This window comes from Saccopteryx leptura, chromosome 5 (genome assembly GCF_036850995.1).
Source record: "Saccopteryx leptura isolate mSacLep1 chromosome 5, mSacLep1_pri_phased_curated, whole genome shotgun sequence".
Classification (NCBI taxonomy): domain Eukaryota; kingdom Metazoa; phylum Chordata; class Mammalia; order Chiroptera; family Emballonuridae; genus Saccopteryx; species Saccopteryx leptura.
Genome location: NC_089507.1, coordinates 148,838,911 through 148,861,288, shown reverse-complemented (window position 1 = coordinate 148,861,288; position 22,378 = coordinate 148,838,911). Strand labels below are relative to the sequence as shown.

At 43.3% G+C, this 22,378-nt stretch overlaps 1 protein-coding gene across 3 annotated transcripts in view; it reads right to left on the bottom strand.

The window, feature by feature from the left end:
• The window catches only part of GRHL1 (grainyhead like transcription factor 1), a 66,209-nt gene that overhangs the window by 28,145 nt on the left and 15,686 nt on the right, over positions 1–22,378 (bottom strand). The gene's annotated exons all lie outside the window — the stretch shown is intronic.

Here is a 22,378-nt window from a genome sequence, read left to right as displayed (position 1 = left end):
GTCCAAGGGGTCCTATACTACAATCTGTCCCTTCATTTGGAGTTAACCCTCAAGGACTCCTGTCAGGACAACTTTGGCAAATGGATGTTACTCATATACCTTCATTTGGCAAACAGTCCTATGTCCACATTACAGTGGATACCTATTCTGGATTTATAGTAACCTCTGTCAGAACAGGAGAGGCTGCTAAGCATGTTATAGCTCATTGTCTGTATGCATTTTTCTATTATTGGATTTCCTAAACTGGTTAAACTGACAATGCTCCCGCATATGTACCAAAAGCATTTACTGTATTTTGTCAAACCTTTCGAATTATGGGTATCTCTTACAATCGTTAAAGTCAAGGTATTATTAAAGTGTACCCAGCAAATATTTTAAGGTCAATTAAAAAAAAATTTTTAAGGGGGGAGTCATATCCTGGAACTCCTACAGGTCTACCATACCATGCTTTTTACTTAAAAATTTTTAAATTTCTTTTGAATACTGATGAACAGGAGACGCCAAATCTTCTCCTGCAAACTTCTACCTTCTTTTATTTGATCCAGCTAATAACACTGTTTTGTCATTTTCTAAATAGCTCCAGATATACGGAAAAGGTTTATATAGGTGGATGGGGATCCTCAAACCCCTCAGCGAGATCTTCTGAGCATGGCCTTTAAGGTACCAAGAGGCAGAAAAAGCCCAATAGAGATCAGGTGAATTACCAGCTTTTAGGATACGCCCTTAAAGGCTCCAACGCCCCAAAGAAGTCTCAAAGGAATCCATCTGGGTCCTGCTTCAATAGTGAAAAGGAAGGTCATTGAGCTAAAGCCTGCCAGGTTTACATGCCTTTGCTGTGAGGAAAAGGGACACTGGAAGGTAGGCTTCCCCCTCGCTCCTCTAAGGGAGGGTTCAGTCTCTTCCAGCCACCTATGACCTAACCTTGCCCAGAATGCTGGGGTTTGCCACTGAAGGCTGAAGGTGCCCAGGGCCGTCGGCCCCATCTACGACACTATGGACGAAGCCTAGGGTACTTATTCCAAGAAGTAGGTAAACTGATCTCATTTGCACAAGGGCCACTTAACTATGTCTTGCCTGAATAGTCAGGTTTTTTATTCTTCCCTCAAAGATCTCTGTTGTGGGTGTTGATAGACCTATTTTCTGCTGCTTTATTCAATATATAGTGTTTCCTTTATTCCTCTGGCCTCAATGCCCCACTCATATTTCAGGCTGGGACCTACTCCTAATTTAGAGCTCTCTTTCCCCCTTTTGCCAGCTTCTATTGTGAATTTACCTTTGCCACCCAGCTTAGTGTATCCCAAGGTTCTCTTTACCAAGCCACAGTCGCAGAGCTCCAGGGAAAAGCAACCTGGTCTCATCTCTCCAGGCAGAGGAGAACAGAGGCTCCATCTCCACACATGCTGCAGATGGCTTTTCCAGTCTACCTGAATCATTACCAGCTAGAAGCAGCGGTCATTGGGACTTGGACATAAGCTGCAAAGTATAGAATGGTGACAACAATTCCAGTGCCATGCGGACTTTTCCTGGATGTGGACTTCTTCTGGACTCCTGCTCCTTGTGATAGCTCCTAATGGACTGAACTGGGGTTGGGTTGCATTCGCAGGGATTTGGAATGGTGTTGGTGCCAGCTTGGACTTGGTGAACATGTTAAGGACACTACTCTTTTATGGATTCTTGTTGTATTGGCCAAGAGTTTGCTTAAAGGCTTTAATCACAGTTAAAAAAAAAAAATACACACACACACACACACACACGACCAGATAAAGAAGATGTGGCACATATACACTATGGTATGCGACTCAGCCATAAGAAATGATGACATCGGATCATTTACAACAAAATGGTGGAATCTTGATAACATTATACGGAGTGAAATAAGTAAATCAGAAAAAGCCAAGAACTGCATGATTTCATACATTGGTGGGACATAAAAACGAGACTAAGAGACATGGACAAGAGTGTGGTGGTTATGGGAGGGGAGGGAAGGAGGGAGAGGGGGAGGGGGAGGGGCACAAAGAAAACTAGATAGAAGGTGACGGAGGACAATCTGACTTTGGGTGATGGTATGCAACATAATTGAATGACAAGATAACCTGGACATGTTTTCTTTGAATATATGTACCCTGATTTATTGATGTCACCCCATTAAAATTAATAAAAATTTATGTATAAAAAAAATTATGCGACTGGCCTAAAAACTGTGGTATTTTTAAATATAATTGTTGAACTTACGAGACAAGCGTCAAGAGTGAGTCTTAGACGGATGTAACAGAGAGAATCTCGTCATTTTTAAAAAATAAAGCACTGTTCAGACTTAAATATAAATAAAACAGAAATAATGTAAGTTATTTATTCTATCTCTGCGGACCGGTATCAAATGGCCCACGGACCAGTACCAGTCTACGGCCTGGGGGTTGGGGACCACTGCCTTAGGTGATGTTTGATTTCATAGGGGTTGACGATTGCGCATGAAGTGTGTGGTCAGATGATGGTGTAAGGTATCTCTCTAAACTGCAGTGCAAGGCTCATTAGTGATGTCCCCACTGAGCCGCAAGCTACTGAGGACAGAGACGACATTCAGCCCCGCCCTTTGTGCCTGGTACACAGCACTGACTAATACAGAGGTTTTTAATAAAAGCAAAAAGCAGAGGGAGCAGTGAATAAACATAGCTTAGAGGAAGTGCAACGTAGACACATAAAGTAGCTTCCATGTATTTATCGAAACAGGAGTTGGTTAACTTTTTCTGTTAAAGGGTCCAAGAGTATTTTAGTTCTTGTGGGCCACACACACAAATACTCAACTCTGCAGTAACAATGCAAAGGCAGCCCCAGGCCAGAAGTGAACAAATGGGTACAACTTTTATTTGTACCAACAGGCAGCTGGCCGGCACAGGTGAGAGCTGCAGTTCGCTATTTCAAGAAGCTAAACCCTTCTCTAAGCTGCTCGAGTGGAAATCTATCCTGACACGTCACGATGTGGGCGACAGGCAGGAAGTATTATTTCCCTTTTTGTCACTCAGTATTTCCGCTATCCACATAAGCGACTTCCTGTGAATACGTCCCGTGTGGACTTCTTGCCAACGTGTCATTCACCCACGCAACCATGCTCATTATTGATACAGCCTACATTCATGGAGGGGACTTAGGTAAGTTTTCAAGGGGAAGCTCACCATCTAGGAATCTTTATTTAGGATGGTGACAATTCTCAATCAGGAGCACCCAAAACAGACGAAAGGGCAAGTATGGGAACACGAGGCACATCCCTCCTTTGGATCCCGGGGCAGCACCAAGATGGGTTAGTTCGTTCTCTTCCTCATCATGTCAGCACTCAGGATTGGATCTACCTAATGGCAACTCCCAAACGAGCAGGAAAATAGGCCAAGTCACCCAAGTCTGAATCAAACAAATGCTCAGACCACTCTCACCATGTAGAGAAATACTTTCTATAATGTGATTACAGAAAAGCCCCATTACCTCTTACAGAGGCTGGGGAAGAGGTAAAAAGTGAGACGAATTATTACATAGTCAACTCCTTGTCTATAAAATGCATGTGTGCACACACACAGTCTTATAGCACCTATTTATTTTATTTTATTTTTTTCTCCTTTTCCCTTAGCTTTTATTGATCTTAGAGCATCCTATTTCTGAAGTCTGCGGGTAGGCTGAGTGATATAAGACCTTTCCTCTCTAGCATGATGCAAAGATCTTTAAGACCTCAACACTGATGAACTTTTCTCATCGTTTCTTGCCACTGATTTTGAGGAAGTCTGATTTTATTTAAATAATCATAACATAATTCTCAAAGCATAAGTAACTAATATTCCCACCCCAAATCACTAGAGAGAAAAAAACTAACCATAAAAATAAACTGCTAGACAGGTCGAAGATGCTCTGCAGGATTCCTTGTTCAATGTCCTGCCCATTTTTCTAAGACAGTTCCTCATTCTTGGCCGAGAATTCATGCACTTACAACTTTTCAAAAGAGTTAATTTTGTTTTCAAACCAAATCTCAGTTTGAAAACAAGAGAGGGGAAAAAAAAAAAAAAAGGAAAACAACAAAAGAAAGATTTTACATCATCAAAGGATTAACCTGTATAGATTTTTTTGGTCCCAATGCTTACAAGCACAGAACCAACAAGAAATAAGAGCTTGAACTAATTTATAATGATCCTTGCTTCCTTCCTCCCTCCCTTCTTTTCTTCCTTTCCTTTCTTTCTTTCTTTCTTTCCTTCCTCCCTCCCTCCTCCCTTTTTAAAATAAGAGGCGGAGAGGCAGAGAGACTCCTGCATGTGTCCCACAAGGATCCACCTGGCAAGCCCCCTACCAATGCTCTGCCCTTCTGGGCTTCTGCTCCATTGCTCAGCAACCAAACCATTTCAGCACCTGAGGTGAGGCCATGGAGTCATCCTCAGCAGCCAGGGCCGACTTGCTCAAACCATTTGAGCCATGGCTGTGGGAAAGGACTAGAGAGAGAGAGAAAGAGAAGGGGGAGGGAGAGAGGTGGAGAAGCGATGGACATTTGTGTATCCTGACCAGGAATCAAACCTAGGACTTACACACACTGGGCCAATGCTCTACTCTGAGCCAACTGGCCAGGGCCTATAATGATTTTTCTAAGAAGCATATGGTAGCCACACAACACTATTCACACAGCTGGCTGCTTTCTATACAGTTACTCCTCAAAGGGGTAAAAAAGGGGAGAAAGACACAAGAAAACAATATATGTTCAAAACACAGGTTGTCATCAGAGGTTCATTCCCCGGCCAACAAAGTGAATGCCACTGAGAACAGACATGATAATCCCTCAACTCACCTACTCACAAACCCAGGCACAATCCGGTAAAATGTGCTGTCTCATCTAAAGAGAACAGTCAGGCCCTGGCCGGTTGGCTCAGTGGTGGAGCGTCAGCCTGGCATACAGAAGTCCCAGGTTTGATTCCCGGCCAGGGCACACAGGAGAAGCACCCATCTGCTTCTCAGCCCCTCCCCCTCTCCTTCCTCTCTGTCTCTTTCTTCCCCTTCCAAGGCTCCATTGGAGCAAAGTTGGCCCAGGCGCTGAGGATAGCTCTATGGCCTCTGCCTCAGGCGCTAGAATGGCTCTGGTTGCAACAGAGCAACGCCCCAGATGGGCAGAGCATCGCCCCCAGTGAGCATGCCGGGTGGATCCCAGTCGGGCGCATGCGGGAGTCTGTCTGCTTCCCCGTTTCCAACTTCAGAAAAAAAAAAAAAAAAAAAAAAAAAGAGAGAACAGTCAGATAAGTGAGCTTTAGCAAGTGAATTTCATTTGTGGGGAGAAATCACAGAAGTATCTATTTTTCTCCCATCTAATTCACAGCAAGAAAGCATTAACAAAGCACTTGGAATTCAGTCAGAAGTTACCAAAATTATAAGCAGTTGAGTCAGAAGCTAAATGATGAAACTAATTTAAGTACACAATAATTAAATTATTTAAGGTTATTTCCCATGAAATAATAAAAAGGCTGTTTCTTTTAAAATTTTTATCACAATAGTAACAGTCATCCTATATTATTCATGTACAAGAGAAAAACTCAAAATCCAAATAATATAGTCTAATTATTTTCCCCACTGAAAAATTTACACAGAATTTTGCATGTTTTTATAACACTGATACTGTAAAACTGAAAATAATTCCCTCTGGCTTTCATAGCATGGTTTTCTCAATGAGTGGAATAAAATAGGTAGTTCAAAACATAAACCTTCAGATTTGCTAGAATAAGTATGAATCACCCTTCTGACAGTTTGAATAGTTTTCTTTCTGAGTTTTTTTAACCCTTTGAGTAGTACGAATGTTCATGTATGTCCTCATGCCTCCTGACCATCCAGAGTACTATCGATTTATTTTAAAAATGTGTAAGGCAACACTAAAAAAGGCAAATGTAGGTTCTTGTTTCCATAAATTGGTTATCAAACAAACATGATTTTAAGTTAATAATACTGGAACTGGAACTAACTCCATTTTTTGGAAAAAAAACCTCACTCCTAGGGGTCAGCGAGCATGAAAACAACTCACTACTCAAAGGGTTAAGAAATCAAGTTTTTTCTTTTTAAGGGCTCTGATTTTTAAACGAAAACAGAGTCACAATGTGTTATGCTCATCAGAGCAGCCAGAATGATCTTGTTTTGTATGAAGAGCTGCAGCCTCTCCCATCATAAGGCCAGGGAAGGGGACAGAGGAACACCCTGGACGTGCCACCTGTCGGTCACTTCTGTCACTGTCACACTGCAAGGACAAGGGATGGTAGGGATCTTGTGTTGTTTAATTTTTTAAATTTCCTGGCCCCTGCTGGCGCAGTGCATGGAGCGTGGACCTGGGACACTGAGGTCGCCAGTTCAGTCCTGGGCTTGCCTGGCCAAGGCACCTACGAGAAGCCACTGCAGGTTGATGCTTCCCGCTCCCTGCCCCTTCTTTCTCTCTCTCTCTCAAAATCAATAAGTAAAATCTTAAATATATATATTTCTTTCAGTGTTTTGGTTTCTTTCTTTTACTTTTTGTCTTTTTAATTGAATGTGTTGGGGTGACACTGCTGGACAACATAATGATACAGGTTTCGGGTACCTGATTCTACAGCACAGCTCTACTCTTCCAGTGTTTAGTATCTTTTTTTGTGCTTTTCCCAATGCCTATTACTAAATGGTACTAAATTAAATGCTGGCCATAAGAGACAGGAAAATAATGTGTATGAAAAATCTATGTATTATGTTCAAATGTTAATTTAAGAAGTTTCAAGACCCTACAAACTTTTTTTGGGGGGGGCAAGAGAGAGACAAACAGGAAAGGAGAGAGATGAGAAGCATCAAGTATTCATTGCGGCGCCTAAGTTGTTCATCGATTGCTTTCTCATATGTGCCTTGATTGGGGGGGGGGTCAGGGGGGCTCCAGCTGAGCCAGTAACACCCTTGCTCGAGCCAGTGACCTTGGGCTCAAGCTGGTGAGCCCATGCTCAAGCCAGATGAGCCACACTCAAACTGGCAACCTCTGGGTTTTGAACCTTGGTCCTCAGTGTTCCAGGCCGACACTCTATCCCACTGCACAACCGCCTGGTCAGGCTCCCTATAGAATCTTTTTTTTTTTTTTATAATTTTATTTTTTAATGGGGTGACATCAATAAATCAGGGTACATATATTCAAAGAAAACATGTCCAGGTTATCTTGTCATTCAATTATGTTGCATACCCATCACCCAAAATCAGATTGTCCTCTGTCACCTTCTATCTAGTTTTCTTTGTGCCCCTCCCCCTCCCCCTCTACCCCCACCCCCTGTAACCACCACACTCTTATCAATGTCTCTTAGTCTCGCTTTTATATCCCACCTACGTATGGAATAATGCAGTTCCTGGTTTTTTCTGATTTACTTATTTCACTTTGTATCATGTTATCAATATCCCACCATTTTGCTGTAAATGATCCGATGTCATCATTTCTTATGGCTGAGTAGTATTCCATAGTGTATATGTGCCACATCTTCTTTATCCAGTCATCTATTGACGGGCTTTTTGGTTGTTTCCATGTCCTGGCCACTGTGAACAATGCTGCAATGAACATGGGGCTGCATGTGTCTTTATGTATCAATATTTCTGAGTTTTTGGGATATATACCCAGTAGAGGGATTGCTGGGTCATAAGGTAGTTCTATTTTCAGTTTTTTGAGGAACCACCATACTTTCTTCCATAATGGTTGTACTACTTTACATTCCCATCAACAGTGAATGAGGGTTCCTTTTTCTCTACAGCCTCTCCAACATTTACTATTACCTGTCTTATTAATAATATCTAATCTAACAGGTGTGAGGTGGTATCTCATTGTAGTTTTGATTTGCATTTCTCTAATAACTAATGAAGATGAGCATCTTTTCATATATCTGTTGGCCATTTGTATTTCTTCCTGGGAGAAGTGTCTGTTCATGTCTTCTTCCCATTTTTTTATTGGATTGTTTGTTTGTTTGTTGTTGAGTTTTATGAGTTCTTTGTATATTTTGGATACTAGGCCCTTATCTGAGCTGTTGTTTGAAAATATCATTTCCCATTTAGTTGGCTGTCTGTTTATTTTGTTGTCAGTTTCTCTTGCTGAGCAAAAACTTCTTAGTCTGATGTAGTCCCATTCATTAATTTTTGCCTTTACTTCTCTTGCCTTTGGAGTCAAATTCATAAAATGCTCTTTAAAACCCAGGTCCATGAGTTTAGTACCTATGTCTTCTTCTATGTACTTTATTGTTTCAGGTCTTATGTTTAGATCTTTGATCCATTTTGAGTTAATTTTAGTACAGGGGGACAAACTGTAGTCTAGTTTCATTCTTTTGCATGTGGCTTTCCAGTTTCCCCAGCACCATTTGTTGAAGAGGCTTTCTTTTCTCCATTGTGTGTTGTTGGCCCCTTTATCAAAAATTATTTGACCATATATATGTGGTTTTATTTCTGGGCTTTCTATTTTGTTCCATTGGTCTGAGTGTCTATTTTTCTGCCAATACCATGCTGTTTTGATTGTCGTGGCCCTATAATATAGTTTGAAGTTAGGTATTATAATGCCCCCAGCTTCATTCTTTTTCTTTAGGATTGCTTTGGCTATTCGGGGTTTTTTATAGTTCAATATAAATCTGATGATTTTTTGCTCTATTTCTTTAAAAAATGTCATTGGAATTTTGATGGGAATTGCATTAAATTTGTATATTGCTTTGGGTAATATGGCCATCTTGATTATATTTATTCTTCCTAACCAAAAACAAGGAATATTCTTCCATCTCATTATATCTTTTTCGATTTCCCTTAACAATGGTTTATAGTTTTCATTATATAGGTCCTTTACATTCTTTGTTATGTTTATTCCTAGGTATTTTTTTTTTTTTGTTGCAATCGTGAAGGGGATTATTTTTTTGAGTTTGTTCTCAGATGTTTCATTGTTGGCATATAGAAAGGCTATGGACTTCTGTATGTTAATTTTGTATCCTGCGACCTTACTGTATTGGCTTATTGTTTCTAGTAGTCTTTTTGTGGATTCTTTGGGGTTTTCGATGTTCCCTATAGAATCTTAATTATTTATTCTTACTCAAAAATTTTCAATAGTACACCATAATCTTCATAATAAAGACTAAATTCTTTAGCATTCAAGATGATATATGTGACATCAATCCACTTTTCCAGTCATATTTCCTGCCACCTACAGCAGTATTTTTCTAAAATAATATATATATCTTTTTTTTTTTTTTTTACAGAGGCAGAGATAGACAGGGACAGACAGAAAGGAACGGAGAGAGATGAGAAGCATCAATCATTAATTTCTCGTTGCATGTTGCGACTTCTTAGTTGTTCATTGATTGCTTTCTCATATGTGCCTTGACCATGGGCCTTCAGCAGACTGAGTAATCCCTTGCTGGAGCCAGTGACCTTGGGTCCAAGCCAGTGAGCTTTTTGCTCAAACCAGATGAGCCCGCGCTCAAGCTGGCGACCTTGGGGTCTCGAACCTGGATCATTCCGCATCCCAGTCCGACGCTCTATCTACTGCGCCACCGCCTGGTCAGGCTATATCATTTTTAAAATGGAAAAAAAGTTGCTTAACTTTAAAAATATAGCCAGATCCTCATTTGAGAAATACTACTCTACTCAAATGCTGCAGACATTTGACCACACAGAGGCCCAAGAAATAATTAGGCCTTCCTGGCCCAAACCTATGACCCAGACAAACACCAGCACAGAAGCCTACTGACAGCAACGAACACCTGCAATATGCTTAGGATTTAAATCTCATCACTGAATTGAAAACACAACATTAAAAACCTCAAAGAAATTCCCACCCCAATGTACTTGGTCCAAAGAGTCAAGGGTTCAAGACAAACTCAAAGGGTGAAATCCAAGGTCCTTACTAGGGCGCACCGGGCTTTCAGGACTTGGTTCCTTTGACTCTTGCCTCATGTCCCCCACACCATAGCTGGCCTCAGGGGTCAGGTCCCCATAGTTTTAGTTCTGCACTCACACTCATCAAGGTTTATATGGCCTCTGAACACTTGGCTAGCTCTTACTACACTTCAGGGCTCACTCAAGAGTCACATTGAGAAGCCCTCTCTGGTCCTGCTATTCCTTTGTGTTCACTTCTGTGACTGTACTTCCTAGAACAGCAATCTCCCCCACTGAACTGAGTTTTCTGAGAATGTGGCCATATCTTACTCATCCTTCCAAACTGAGTTTTCTGAGAACTTGGCCATATCTTACTCATCCTTTCATTCCCAGTGAGTCCTGACAGTACTTGGCCAATAAGAAAGATATATTCACTGAATGAATGACCCCAAATTCCTAACTCCACCCAAATTAAACTATATGGAATTATGATATTTAAGATATGTTAACTGCATTCTTACATCATACCTGACTCTTTGGTCCTCAAAACGACCTATGAAACTGGTATTATTCTGACCCCATTTCACAGATGAGGAAACCACGGCTTACAGGTTACACAACCTAGATCATCTTGGCAGAACCCAGAATGCCGAGCAGCTTTTTACACATATTGCACATTAAAAAAATATTTGTTGAATGAATAACTGACTATATATACTCCCTCAATTAACTTGGAAAAAACTATGGTACTCAGAGGTTCGCTGACACGTATGTAAAGAGAGAGACACAAGGTAAGCTCTACAGCAGAGACACATCCACACAATGAGCTATGATGTAATGTTCTTTCTATTCCATCTATTCCCTCTTACGCTTTAAAACGTTACTGTGGTAAGCATCCTTCCACTATCGACAATGCAGGAACTTCGTGGTTTTGTATTTAATAATTAAATATGTTATCCCTTTACTTGTCAGGTCCTGTCATAGTGAGAGGTGTGGTAATGATGTCCCCAACTTTTAGATTCAAACGTGGCATAAGACGAGTCCCCATTGTTTCCTACACTACACAATGTCTAGACCCCAATATGTCAGTGCCCCTCCCCTCTGCAGACTAAGTGATTCGGTTGACACTTAAATTTACAACAGCTATTTGTGGAGGAAAAAAAAAAAGAAAAAGAAAAAGGAAAAAGATCCAACCAAACAGACTTTGCAAAAATACTCTGCAGGTCCAACTTTTCAAAGAATAGTGTCAAATGCTATCTCTTCCATAAAGTATTCTCTGATTCCCTTACTTGAAAGTACTCTTTTCCCCTAGAAATCTTAAGCATTAAAAAAAATTTTTTCCCCAATGATTTTGAGAAAGAGAGATAGGAAGGGGGGTGGGGAGAGCGAGGTGGGGTGGAAGAGAGAAAGAAAGAGAAGCACCAACTCATTTTCCGCTTAGTTGTTCCATTTAGTGGTGCATTCCTTAGTCGCTTCTTGTATGTGCCCTGACTGGGGATCGAATCTGTGACACTGTATCCACTGAGTCACCTGGCCAGGGTCCTCAAGTAATTTTTTAACCTCACTTATGACCTGTATCCTTACATAGAGAGTACAATCTCTTTCGAGGACAGACTTGATATGTGACTTATTTTTTTTTATTCTCACAGTTCTTTCATAGATAAGTAGCATGAATAATTTGCTGAATGAATGAATGTTTAGTTAAGAAAGTGAACTCCTTGCAACATGGCTTCTTCTTTTTTTTTTTTCAGAGACAGAGAGAGTCAGAGAGAGGGATAGACACGAACAGACAGGAATGGAGAGATGAGAAGCATCAATCATTAGTTTTTCATTGCGCATTGTGACACCTTAGTTGTTCATTGATTGCTCTCTCATATGTGCCTTGACCGTGGGTCTTCAGCAGACTGAGTAACCCCTTGCTCGAGCCAGCAACCTTGGGTCCAAGCTGGTGAGCTTTTTTTTTTTTTTGCTCAAACGAGATGAGCCCGCGCTCAAGCTGGCGACCTCGGGGTCTCAAACCTGGGTCCTCGGCATTCCAGTCCAATACTTTATTCACTGCGCCACCACCTGGTCAGGTGCAACATAGCTTCTTAAGCCAGTTCTTCCCTATAGTAGCAACAGATTAATTATCTTGCATAGAATTTCCTATAAAAATGTTAGAAATGGGCCCTGGCGGGTGGCTCAGCGGATTAAGTGTCGTCCTGGTGTGCCGAGGTCACGGGTTCGATCCCTGGTCAGATCACAAATGAGACAAAATCAATAAGTTCATAACTAAATGGAAAAACTAAGTGGAAGAAGTTGATGCTTCTCCCCCTACCCCATCAATGAAAAAAAAAAAGAAATGAGTTAAATTGATCAATAATGACTGAAAAAAAACTTCAAGGGAGAATGTTGCTTTGTTCTTGCAAATCAGATGCACAGAGCAGACATGGCAGAATGTGAACACACAGAGCTGAAGGCCTGCCTGACCACCCTTGTCAGTGTCATACATGGGTGACTGTGTGTTAGGTTGCATAATGAGATGGCCCCAGTGAGGTCTAACTGCTGGTACATATAAGCAAAGAAGAAGAAAAGAAAAAAATAAACGTGGGTTGGTTTAGGTATGGAAGATGCTTCAGCAAGATGGTAAATGAAAACTGTTTCAACTCCAAAGTGCACTGGTCCTTGCCACGCACCCTACAAATACGAGCGCCCCACACTCCATAGTCTGGCTGCTTAGTACCTTTCAACTCAAGATACACCATCCAGCTGTGGCTGAGGCTGAGGCTCTGAAGTCACAGACAGTAAAAGACACAGTAAATGATGACAGAGACAAAGCCAGGCCCCATGTCTCCTGCTCCAGACTGCCGCTCTCAGAACCGCACTGCCAGAACGAAGCAGACAGATGAAGAAGGTCCTCGTGGGACAACTGTTCCATGAAGTAGGAGAAAAGGGGAAAAGGGACCCCTCACAAATGGCTATGAGCAGAAGGGTGTTTCATGATCATGAGGCATGAATTTAAAGATCCCTATATTTTAAATCAAGTAGCTCCTATTTGACTTCACATAAGTTACGGGATTGAGTCGATGATGTGACCCCAGCAGAGACAGGGGCAGACATCTTGGATACAGTCCCAGCTTCCTCTGGGAATCTTCATCATTTTAACCCATTAGTATTAAAATTCAAATGAGTCAAATACAGATACAATATCCATAATTTCATTCCTAGAATGTAAATGATCTACCCAATTGGAAGTAGAAACCCTAGAACAAATTTTAACTCTTTCCCATAACAGTCAATAAAATCACTCTGAAACATGTGTAAGTAGCTCTTCTCAGTCAGAAAACTCCTGACAAATGAAATTACTATGTGAGGTCAATAACATAGTATTGACTTCATGCCTCCCCCCGAAATCCAATAACGCTAATTAAAGAGACTAAAATCACCATTTCCCAATATTTTTATATGAATTTATAAATGTCAACTGAAGCCAATGGAATGGGAAACACTTTAAGAACTCAAGATCCGATTCTTGGCTGAAGTCTAATTATACAGGAACATTTACTAAATGTTATATAGCAGACACTTAATCCTAATCAACATTCCTTCCCCCTAACCAAAAACATGTATGAACAACATACAGTTCTTCTCCTCAGTCTGTATGTGCAAGCCTAATGAAGTAATTAAGCCCAAGAAGGTACCAAAGACTGAGTCAGAAACTCAGAAGGAGAACCCAGTTTCACTACTAATTCGATAGACAATCCTAGGAGAGTCACACTTCCCGTTGCACAGTCAATATGAGGTGATTAAAACAATCCACCACAGAGCGCTATCAGCACAGACTGAAAGCCTTCAATGTGCAACTAGTATTTGTGTCGTTTCGCAAACAATCAAATGACCATCAGGAGAAAAGGAAGAGAACAGGATGGCTGGGGTAGGGAGGATTGAGATATGGGAAGAGCAAAGTACTAACTTGGAATCTTCTCAAATCTACACGGGCGTTTCCCTGAAGCAAAAACAAGGCCCCAGTCATCAGCCTTATTGTTGCCACAGTGCTACCTTCCCACACCACCCACATGGCCGCTTGGTTTCTGCAGACTGCAGAGAGCCAGGGAAATGTCACAGAGAGAAGGCGGGGGATCAGAGAGAGAGAGAGAGAGATACATAGATATTGGCTGATTGATTCTAGATGTCCTACATACTGTCTGTCTTCCTTCTGTTGTATCCTATAAGCAGGACCTGGTGAACTTAAGGACACTCGGCAGATATAGTGATTTGGCACCTGCTGTCCCAAATAAGTAGCATGTTTGTTCTGAAATATGCAGAACTGGATGCAGGTGTGACACAAGGCAAACAGACCACATTCCAGCATCTCCAGGTACAGAATAGGACAGGTAAGCATGTGGGTCACAAGGGGAGCCGCAGCAGGCAAGCTGACTTCAGGTCAAAATTTCTAATTATAAAATATCTTCCACTTTAAAATAGGCTGAAGAGACTGACCAAGCAATGGCACAGTATATAAAGCGTCGACCTGGGACGTTGAGGTCCCAGGTTTGAAACCCCGAGGTTGCCATCTTGAGTGCAGGCTCATCCGGCTTGAGTGCAGGGTCGCTGGCTTGAGCGTGGGATCATAGACATGACCCAGTGATCACTGGCTTGAACCCAAAGGTCACTGGCTTGAAGCCCAAGGTAGTTGGCTTGAGCAAGGGGTCACTGACTCAGCTGTAGCCCCCAGGTTAAGGCACATATGAGAAAGCAATCAATGAACAACTAAGGTGTCGCATCAAAGAATTGATACTTCTCATCTCTCTCCCTTCCTGTCTGTCCGACTGTCTCCCACCCCTGCCTCTCTCTCTCCTCCAACCCCGGCCTCTCAGTCTCTTTCGCATTAAAAAAAAAAAAGAAAGAAAAGAAAAAGGCTAAAGAAAAAATCCCTACATGAGTAATTACTGTAGTGCTCACTTATATTTTTACTAAGGGATTTGGATTCTTGGACAAAGATGTGCCATGTAAAAGGAACCTGCACTTCAAAACCCTTTACTGCCTTGAAATCTCTCTTTCAGGTAAACTCAGTTACTACTAAATTTGTTAGGCCAGACTCAAAGCTCTGTGATCTAGCTTATAAGCAGCACAACTGGCTGAAATGACAGATTAAAAAAACCACTGTAGATAGAATTTCCAGGAAAGACCTAGAAGGAGGGTTACAGTGATACACCGTCAAAGGACAAAGTTCTACAGAGGAGCTTATTGTTTTGTGACAGTGGCAGGGTGGAGAAGAAGGAGAATCTGACCAAAAAAAAAGAATAAAAAACAAATTCAAGTGACAGCACAAATCATGGCTAAACAGATATGGTGTTTCCAAGCTGTCCCATAAGACATAGGTTTCGCTACCAAACCAGGGCTTTCTCTCCTGGCCAAGTGTCTCCCTCGTCTGATCAGTGACAGAGTTCAGTCTCCCCCAGTACTGACTGCATTTGGACGCTACATCTTGCTCAGACACTAGAGTGCACTCTGTGAAATGCTTCAAGCCAAAATAGCAAATCTTGCTAAAAATAAAAATAAAAAGTTAAAATGTTTCAAGGAGAAACTCTTCTCACAATCAGACCCAGAACTGATTTTCCAAAGCAAACTCTCCAGCCGCCACGTAACGAATTTATTCCATGAGCAGCTAATTAAAGGCATTCCTCACAAATTTCCAGTCAAGGAAAATGTCTTGCCATTTCCATTACTAATCAAACTGACTCCTATAGAGAAATAGGACTATTGTTCTGACACTAAAATTTAAATTTTTTTCTTGAATAAATATGTATCGTTAAACTGTACACAAGGAAACCCCAGGAGTGGCGTGAATGTCACTTTAGAAGCCCCCTGGCCACTCTGAGTTTCCGTAGGAGTCTAAGGATGGAACATGGCTCAGCCACAGCCATCAAGTTAGCCCTGCGTGTGCCTGGCCTTGAGAAGTCCTTCTCTTTGTTTTCAAGGTAACAATGCTTTCTGATTGCTTCTTCTATTCAGGCCGGGAGTATACACTTTTGTCTGAAATTTTCTGCCTACGTCTAATGGCAATGGCAAGTGAGACAGATACCTGACTCACTCCTCTCCCTCCTCCCTCCCATTCACACTGGCAACCTCAAGTTGTGAAACAATCCAAACCTGTCCCTGTTTAATGCAACCAAACATGGCAACACCTTACTTTAATGGTGCACTTGACTGATGCTTCACTAGAATGGAATCCCTATAAATGCAAGCAATATGCTTGGTCTCAAGCAAATTAAAAATTACTCTCACAATGAATTCCAAATATTATGCTTAGACAAAACAACAAACTGTTATTAAACCCATAAACCTGCATCCCACAAATGGCACACAGAAAGTCTTAAATTCAAGCTACCAGAATGGCCACACCCATCTGACAGAAGGAAGGAAGCAAGGCTCAGAAATCCCTCACTGGGAGCTCCACGTGTTTTCTCAGCGACAAAGAGACAAAAGGGGAAGACAGATGGCAACAACACTGCATCCAGACACAGCCTCCCCCCCACCATGGTAGAGCTTCCCGGGGCTCTAGGCAGGCTCCACACTCTATTTTAACCCCTTTTCTTTTGTAACAGGAGACTGCATGACACACAAAACATCTGGCTCAGGACAATCCTTCAGAATGCCTTGGAGTCCCTTCTTAGAGCAGAGAGAATAGAATTAAAGACAGAAGCAAAAAGTGCTCTTGAGGACAAGGCTTTTCCTGGGGGGAACCGGCTGCACTGGCTTTGTCCTAACCCTGACTGCCCCTGTCCCTTCTCCACAGGCCAACGTCACACTGATGGCAAAAACTATGGGAAAAGGAAGACACATCTAGTGTGTTAAAACTAGCTCTGGTCCTGGCTGGTTGGCTCAGTGTATAGAGCAGGGGTTGGGAACCTTTTTGGCCGAGAGAGCCATAAACGTCACATATTTTAAAGTGTAATTCTGTGAGAGCCATACAACGACCTGTGTATATTACACATTATCCAATAAAAATGTGGTGTTGTCCCGGAGGACAGCTGTGATTGGCTGCAGCCACCCGCAACCATGAACATGAGTGGTAGGAAATGAATGGATTGTAATACATGGAAATGTTTTATATTTTTAACATTATTACTTTTTTTATTAAAGATTTGTCTACGAGCCAGATGCAGCCATCAAAAGAGCCACATCTGGCTCGTGAGCCATAGGTTCCCGACCCCTGGTATAGAGCATTGGGCTGGCGTACAGACATCCCAGGTTCAATTCCCAGTCAGGGCACATGTCAGAAATGACCATCTGCTTCTCTTCCCCTCCCTCTCCCCCTTCTCTTCCTGTTTCCGGCCCACAGCCAGTGGCTGGATTGGTTTGAGTGTGGCCCCGGGCACTGAAGATAGCTTAGCTGGTTTGAGCATCGGCCTCAGGCGCTGAGGATAGCTCGGCTGATTCGAACATCGACCCCACAGCGTTGCCAGGTGGATCCTGGTCGGGTCACATGAAGGAGTCTGTCTAACTCCCTTCCTCTCACTTAAAAAATAAAAATAAACTGGCTCTGTCACCCCCAGAAAGATCATGCCACCAAAAAAAAAAGACACAACTTCATCTGTCTGCGACAAAGCTGATCATAGTCTAAAAGGGCGTGCTTCCTTCTGAAGGGCCAAGGAGGACAGAGAAAAGCAACCAGGTTTTACAGCAGCCTTGCAGGACAAACTCCCAGCTCTGCACATTCTTTTAAGCCACATACAGAAAGAAGCACAATACAAAAAAGGAGAATGAGATCCCACACCTAGCTTCTCTGGTGATGCTTACTCTGGCAGAAGCTCAGTGCAGGTCTGATGGGCATTCTCTGCTATTAATGTTTTAAAAATGACACAGGTGAACGGTAGCTACACCATGATCTACATTGCAGTGTAAGGATTTAGGAGTCTCTGTCAGAAAAAAACCTGCTAGATATTTTGTACCCCGGGGGTTCATTATATTTTTAAAAGGTTTGCTTAACACAAATAGAAATCACAGCTCCACATAGCTAACCAAAGCCACACCGAGCTGTGCTCTCAACTGCCACTATGTCCCCATTCGCCACGCTGTCTATCGGGTGAACTACAGTCCGGTACGTTCCAAGACCACGCCAGACAGCTGTTCCTGTTGGGGCCGCCCGCCTCACACGGCCCCTCAGACTTGGCTGCCCACTTTCACTCGATTCCATACAACCCTGTTTTGGTTTATAATTTCCACTCCTCTGTAGTTGAACGTCACTCATCCAACAATTAAGAAAAATTACTTCCTGGTAGCAAAAGTGCTAGAGGAATTTATACTAGCAAATCCATAATGCTACTCCACTAATAAGAACCTGGACACTCTGAAATACTCTCCCCTGTCAAGAACACTTTCTGTCCATTTCAAAGTCCATATTCTTGCCTCCTCGGCTGGCCTCATTTTGACAACCACGTGCGTGGTGCTTCTCACGGGTACGGAGCAGGGACCACTGCCGCACTGCGTGAGAACACAGGTAAGGTTCCTTGTCGCAGGACCTAGCACAAAACAGGCATTCAGGGAAGTTAGTTCTCACTTAGTAGCTGCTTTTTCCTCTATTTATTTTAGATCTTAAGGCTCTGAGAGGCCCTCACTTCCTATCACTAACCAAATTTCAGTGCTGTTGCAAACTATTAGATTGACAATCCAAGCAAGAAATTAAGCCCTAGGCCAAGATGGGCAGCCCATCCAGAATTACTCACCGGGCTTTGGAACTACTGAAATGAGCAGATCCCAATCTGTACATTATTTGTGTCTCCAAAGTTCATTTGCAAGGTAGCACGTAAACACACTTTTCCTTAGAAATCATGTTCTAGGTAGGATCTCAGGCTAGCCCACAAGAGCTTATTTAACCCACAGTACTGGTATCCTAGCTGGGATTGCCCGCAGTACCTTAGGCACAGCAGCACTCAGATACTTGCTGGACAAAATGATGAATTCTTGCAGCGGGGCCGGCGCACAGCTGACTGCGGGGAGACATGGAGAGAGTGCCAGAGTGCGTCCATCTCATCTACCTCCACCTCCTTTCTGCCAGCCCACCCTAGTCTCCGCTTCCCACAGCGACCCCTGCCCTCTCTCCTGTCATACTCTGTGTTCCCTTCCCACAGTGAGTCCCCCTTCCTGCCTGACACACTCTGAGTGTGTTCCTTTCCCACAGTGAGCCCTGCCCTCCCGCCTTACATACTCTGTGTCCCAGCTTCCTACAGCGACCCCTGCCCTCCCGCCTGACATACTCTGAGTGTCCTCCCTTCCCACAGTGACCCCCGCCCTCCCACCTAACACATTCTGTGTCCCCGCTTCCCACAGTGAGTCCGCCCTCCTGCCTTATACACTCAGTGTCCTCGCTTCCCACAGTGAGTCCCACCCTCCCGCCTTACACACTCTGTCTCCCCACTTCCCAGTGAGTCCCCTCCCCTGCCTGACACACTGTGTCCTCGCTTCCCACAGTGACCCCTGCCTTACACACTCAGTGTCTCTGCTTCCCACAGTGACCCCCACCCTCCCACCTGACACACTGAGTGTCCTCCCTTCCCAGAGTGACCCCCGCCTTACACACTCAAGTGTCCCTGCTTCCCATAGTGACTCCCGCCCTCCTGCCTGACACACTCTGACTGTCAGCACCAGAGCACCATCCTTTAATGTTTCCGAGGTAACTGCTTCTTCCTGCCAAAACCCCTCTAGCAGCTGACCTCAGCGGCACATCAGGAGATCAGAAATCTGATTACTCACAATGCAATGTGCAGAGCCGATGCATTTTGGCTTGTCCAGAGGTTTCTGGCTCTCTAAAGGATGCATGACTACCCAAACAAATCCAGCTTGGTATAGAGCACAGAAAAGTGAATAAAACAGGTCCCCACAGCAGAGTGGGGTGCTGCCCGGCAGACTGCCTTTAAAATATTTCTGCTTTTCTAGGTGACATCTTTCTCCACCACCACTCTGAAAACTAATAATTTTTTACAAATTCCATTACTTTTTCAAGTTTCCATGGTAACAGCACGTATATGATCACATCAGTAAACGTGTACAGGGACAGTATAAAATGAGTCTAACCTTGACAGCGTTTCCCCCAAACCAGAACATAGAACAAGGGGTTCAAGATTCAACCTAATGTGCCCTCAAAATATAGTCACCTCCAAAGGGGACAGATACTACAAGGAGAATTTGGATGTCAATGCTGGCCCAGAATTCTGGTTTTCTTCACCCTGGCATGACCAAAAGGGTCTGTTAGTTACCTTAAACAACAACAACAGTAAAAACAACAAAAACCTGTAAGGGGTAGGAGGGCATGCCACCTATCTCCAAGAAACCCTAACATTTGTGGGGGAGAATGAACTGGAGTTGTGAACCAATAAACGTATCCTGAATTAGAACAAGAAAGTGGATACTTGTAGAAAATAATCTACACAGGATTCTGCATGCACATGCGGTTGCTCCAGCTGCCCTGAGGCATCAACTACTTTAAGTGTAAGAGCAGAAAACATCAACTTGGCCAGGGAAAGCAAAAATCCACATCCTTAATTCCAATTCACACTTGAAGTTGATGCCTGGTAGCTGCTTCTAAAGGTAGCAAGCAGCCTCATTAAGAAACAGCACTGGCCCTGGCCGGTTGGCTCAGTGGTAGAGCATTGGCCTGGTGTGCAGGAGTCCTGCGTTCGATTCCTGGCCAGGGCACACAGGAGAAGCGCCCATCTGCTTCTCCACCCCTCCCCCTCTCCTTCCTCTCTGTCTCTCTCTTCCCCTCCCACAGCCAAGGCTCCATTGGAGCAAAGTTGGCCCAGGCGCTGAGGATGGCTCCTTGGCCTCTGGCTCAGGCGCTAGAGTGGCTCTGGTTGCAACAGAGCGATGCCCCAGATGGGCAGAGCATCGCCCCCTGGTGGGCATGCCGGGTGGATCCCGGTCGGACACATGCAGGAGTCTGTCTGCCTCCCCGTTTCCAACTTCAGGAAAAAAAAAAAAAAAAAAAAGACAGCACGGCCCCCTCCAGTAGCAGGAAAATGCTTAAAAATCAAGTCAGCCCTGGGCTGGGTGTCTGGAAGGGGAAATGAAACTGAATTTACCTACATCAATTAACAATGCTATTAAGACTACTTAAGGCATGCCTCCAACAATATTTCTGTTCAGTACAAATATGCTGAAGGCTTCTAAATGAAACCAGCCATTATCCATGCCCGTCATCTCAGTTTTCATTACTCCCATCCTGAGTGACACATCAAACAAACAAAGCACCCTGCCCATATGTAGGCCTCTCTGCCAAGAGCTCCTCACACTCTGACAAGTGTTTATTAGTCCTGACAACACTCCCCACAAAGAAAACTGGCCACTATAGGCTTTTTCTTTTTCTGGGGGAGTAAAGGGAGAAAACAAAACTAGTGAATCAAAGGACTAACTCAAGGTCACAAATAAGTCAGAAAAGTGAACTCAGGACTTCCATGTGCTAACCCACCTCCTCCTCGATCCTTTAATGGGTCCCTAATACCTGTACTTCCCTACTTTGCTATAAGAACAGAAATACCTGCAGGGCCCCAGGCCAACTCTTCTTAAAGGCTATTACTGGCCAGCACACTGAGTCCTATTATATTTAATTTCAAAATTACTGTAACAACAATTACATAAAATTGAAAAGTTTACTTTTCCTTCTAGCAGCTCCTCTGGGGTGAACTTATTGTTTGATCAAGCACCACACTGTGGACCAAGCAGCCCAAGGACACCTGCATGGGAACGAGTGGTCAGCAGGGAGCCCTTCATGCAATAACAGGGACTCAAGCTTCCTTCCAGACTGGCCGACACCAGTCACTGTCTCCCGCAGATTTAAGGCACACTTCTGCCTTAGACATGATGACCACGATAGGAAAGGAAAGCAATTATATAAATCTTAACATGTTTCTCAAGAATCCAGTCATATAAGTTTACAAAAGCAATCCTAGGCAGTAGAAAATAAAATTCTGCAATATTTTAGCACGTAATACAGTGTAAGCTAATGAAAAGAAATAAATATTAGAACTAATCATTTAGCGAAGAGAGGGACTCTACTAAAGGGGAAAGGCAGAAATGACCTAAGACTATGCTTAATTCTTCTTAAAACGTACGAAAAGTTCCAATAATCCAGATGACCACGTGAACTAGAGGCAATTCTGCACCTCTAAACGCCCACGATGGAAGAATCTTAAAGGAGTCTTCAAAGGGAACAAAAAACAGACCACTGCTAATGACACTTGTATTTAAGCACCTTTCTGAGGAAACTCCAGTGCTTCACAGACATTGTTCCAATAACCCTTACAGCATGCCCGAGGGAAGGAGGAGACAGGCATGATGCCCACTTCGCAAACAGAGGAAGCAGCATGGCGGCAAGGGGTCAGACAGCAGGCCACACGGTGCGCAGGGGCGGCCCGCCCCGCCCCCGCCCCGCCCCCTCTGTGGGGTCGTGCACTGCACTTCACGCGTTGACAAAAACTATCTTTTTTGGAGGAAGAAGAGAGAAAAAGAGGAGGAGAGTTGCAGAACAGCTGGGGAAAAGCTGTACTTTCAG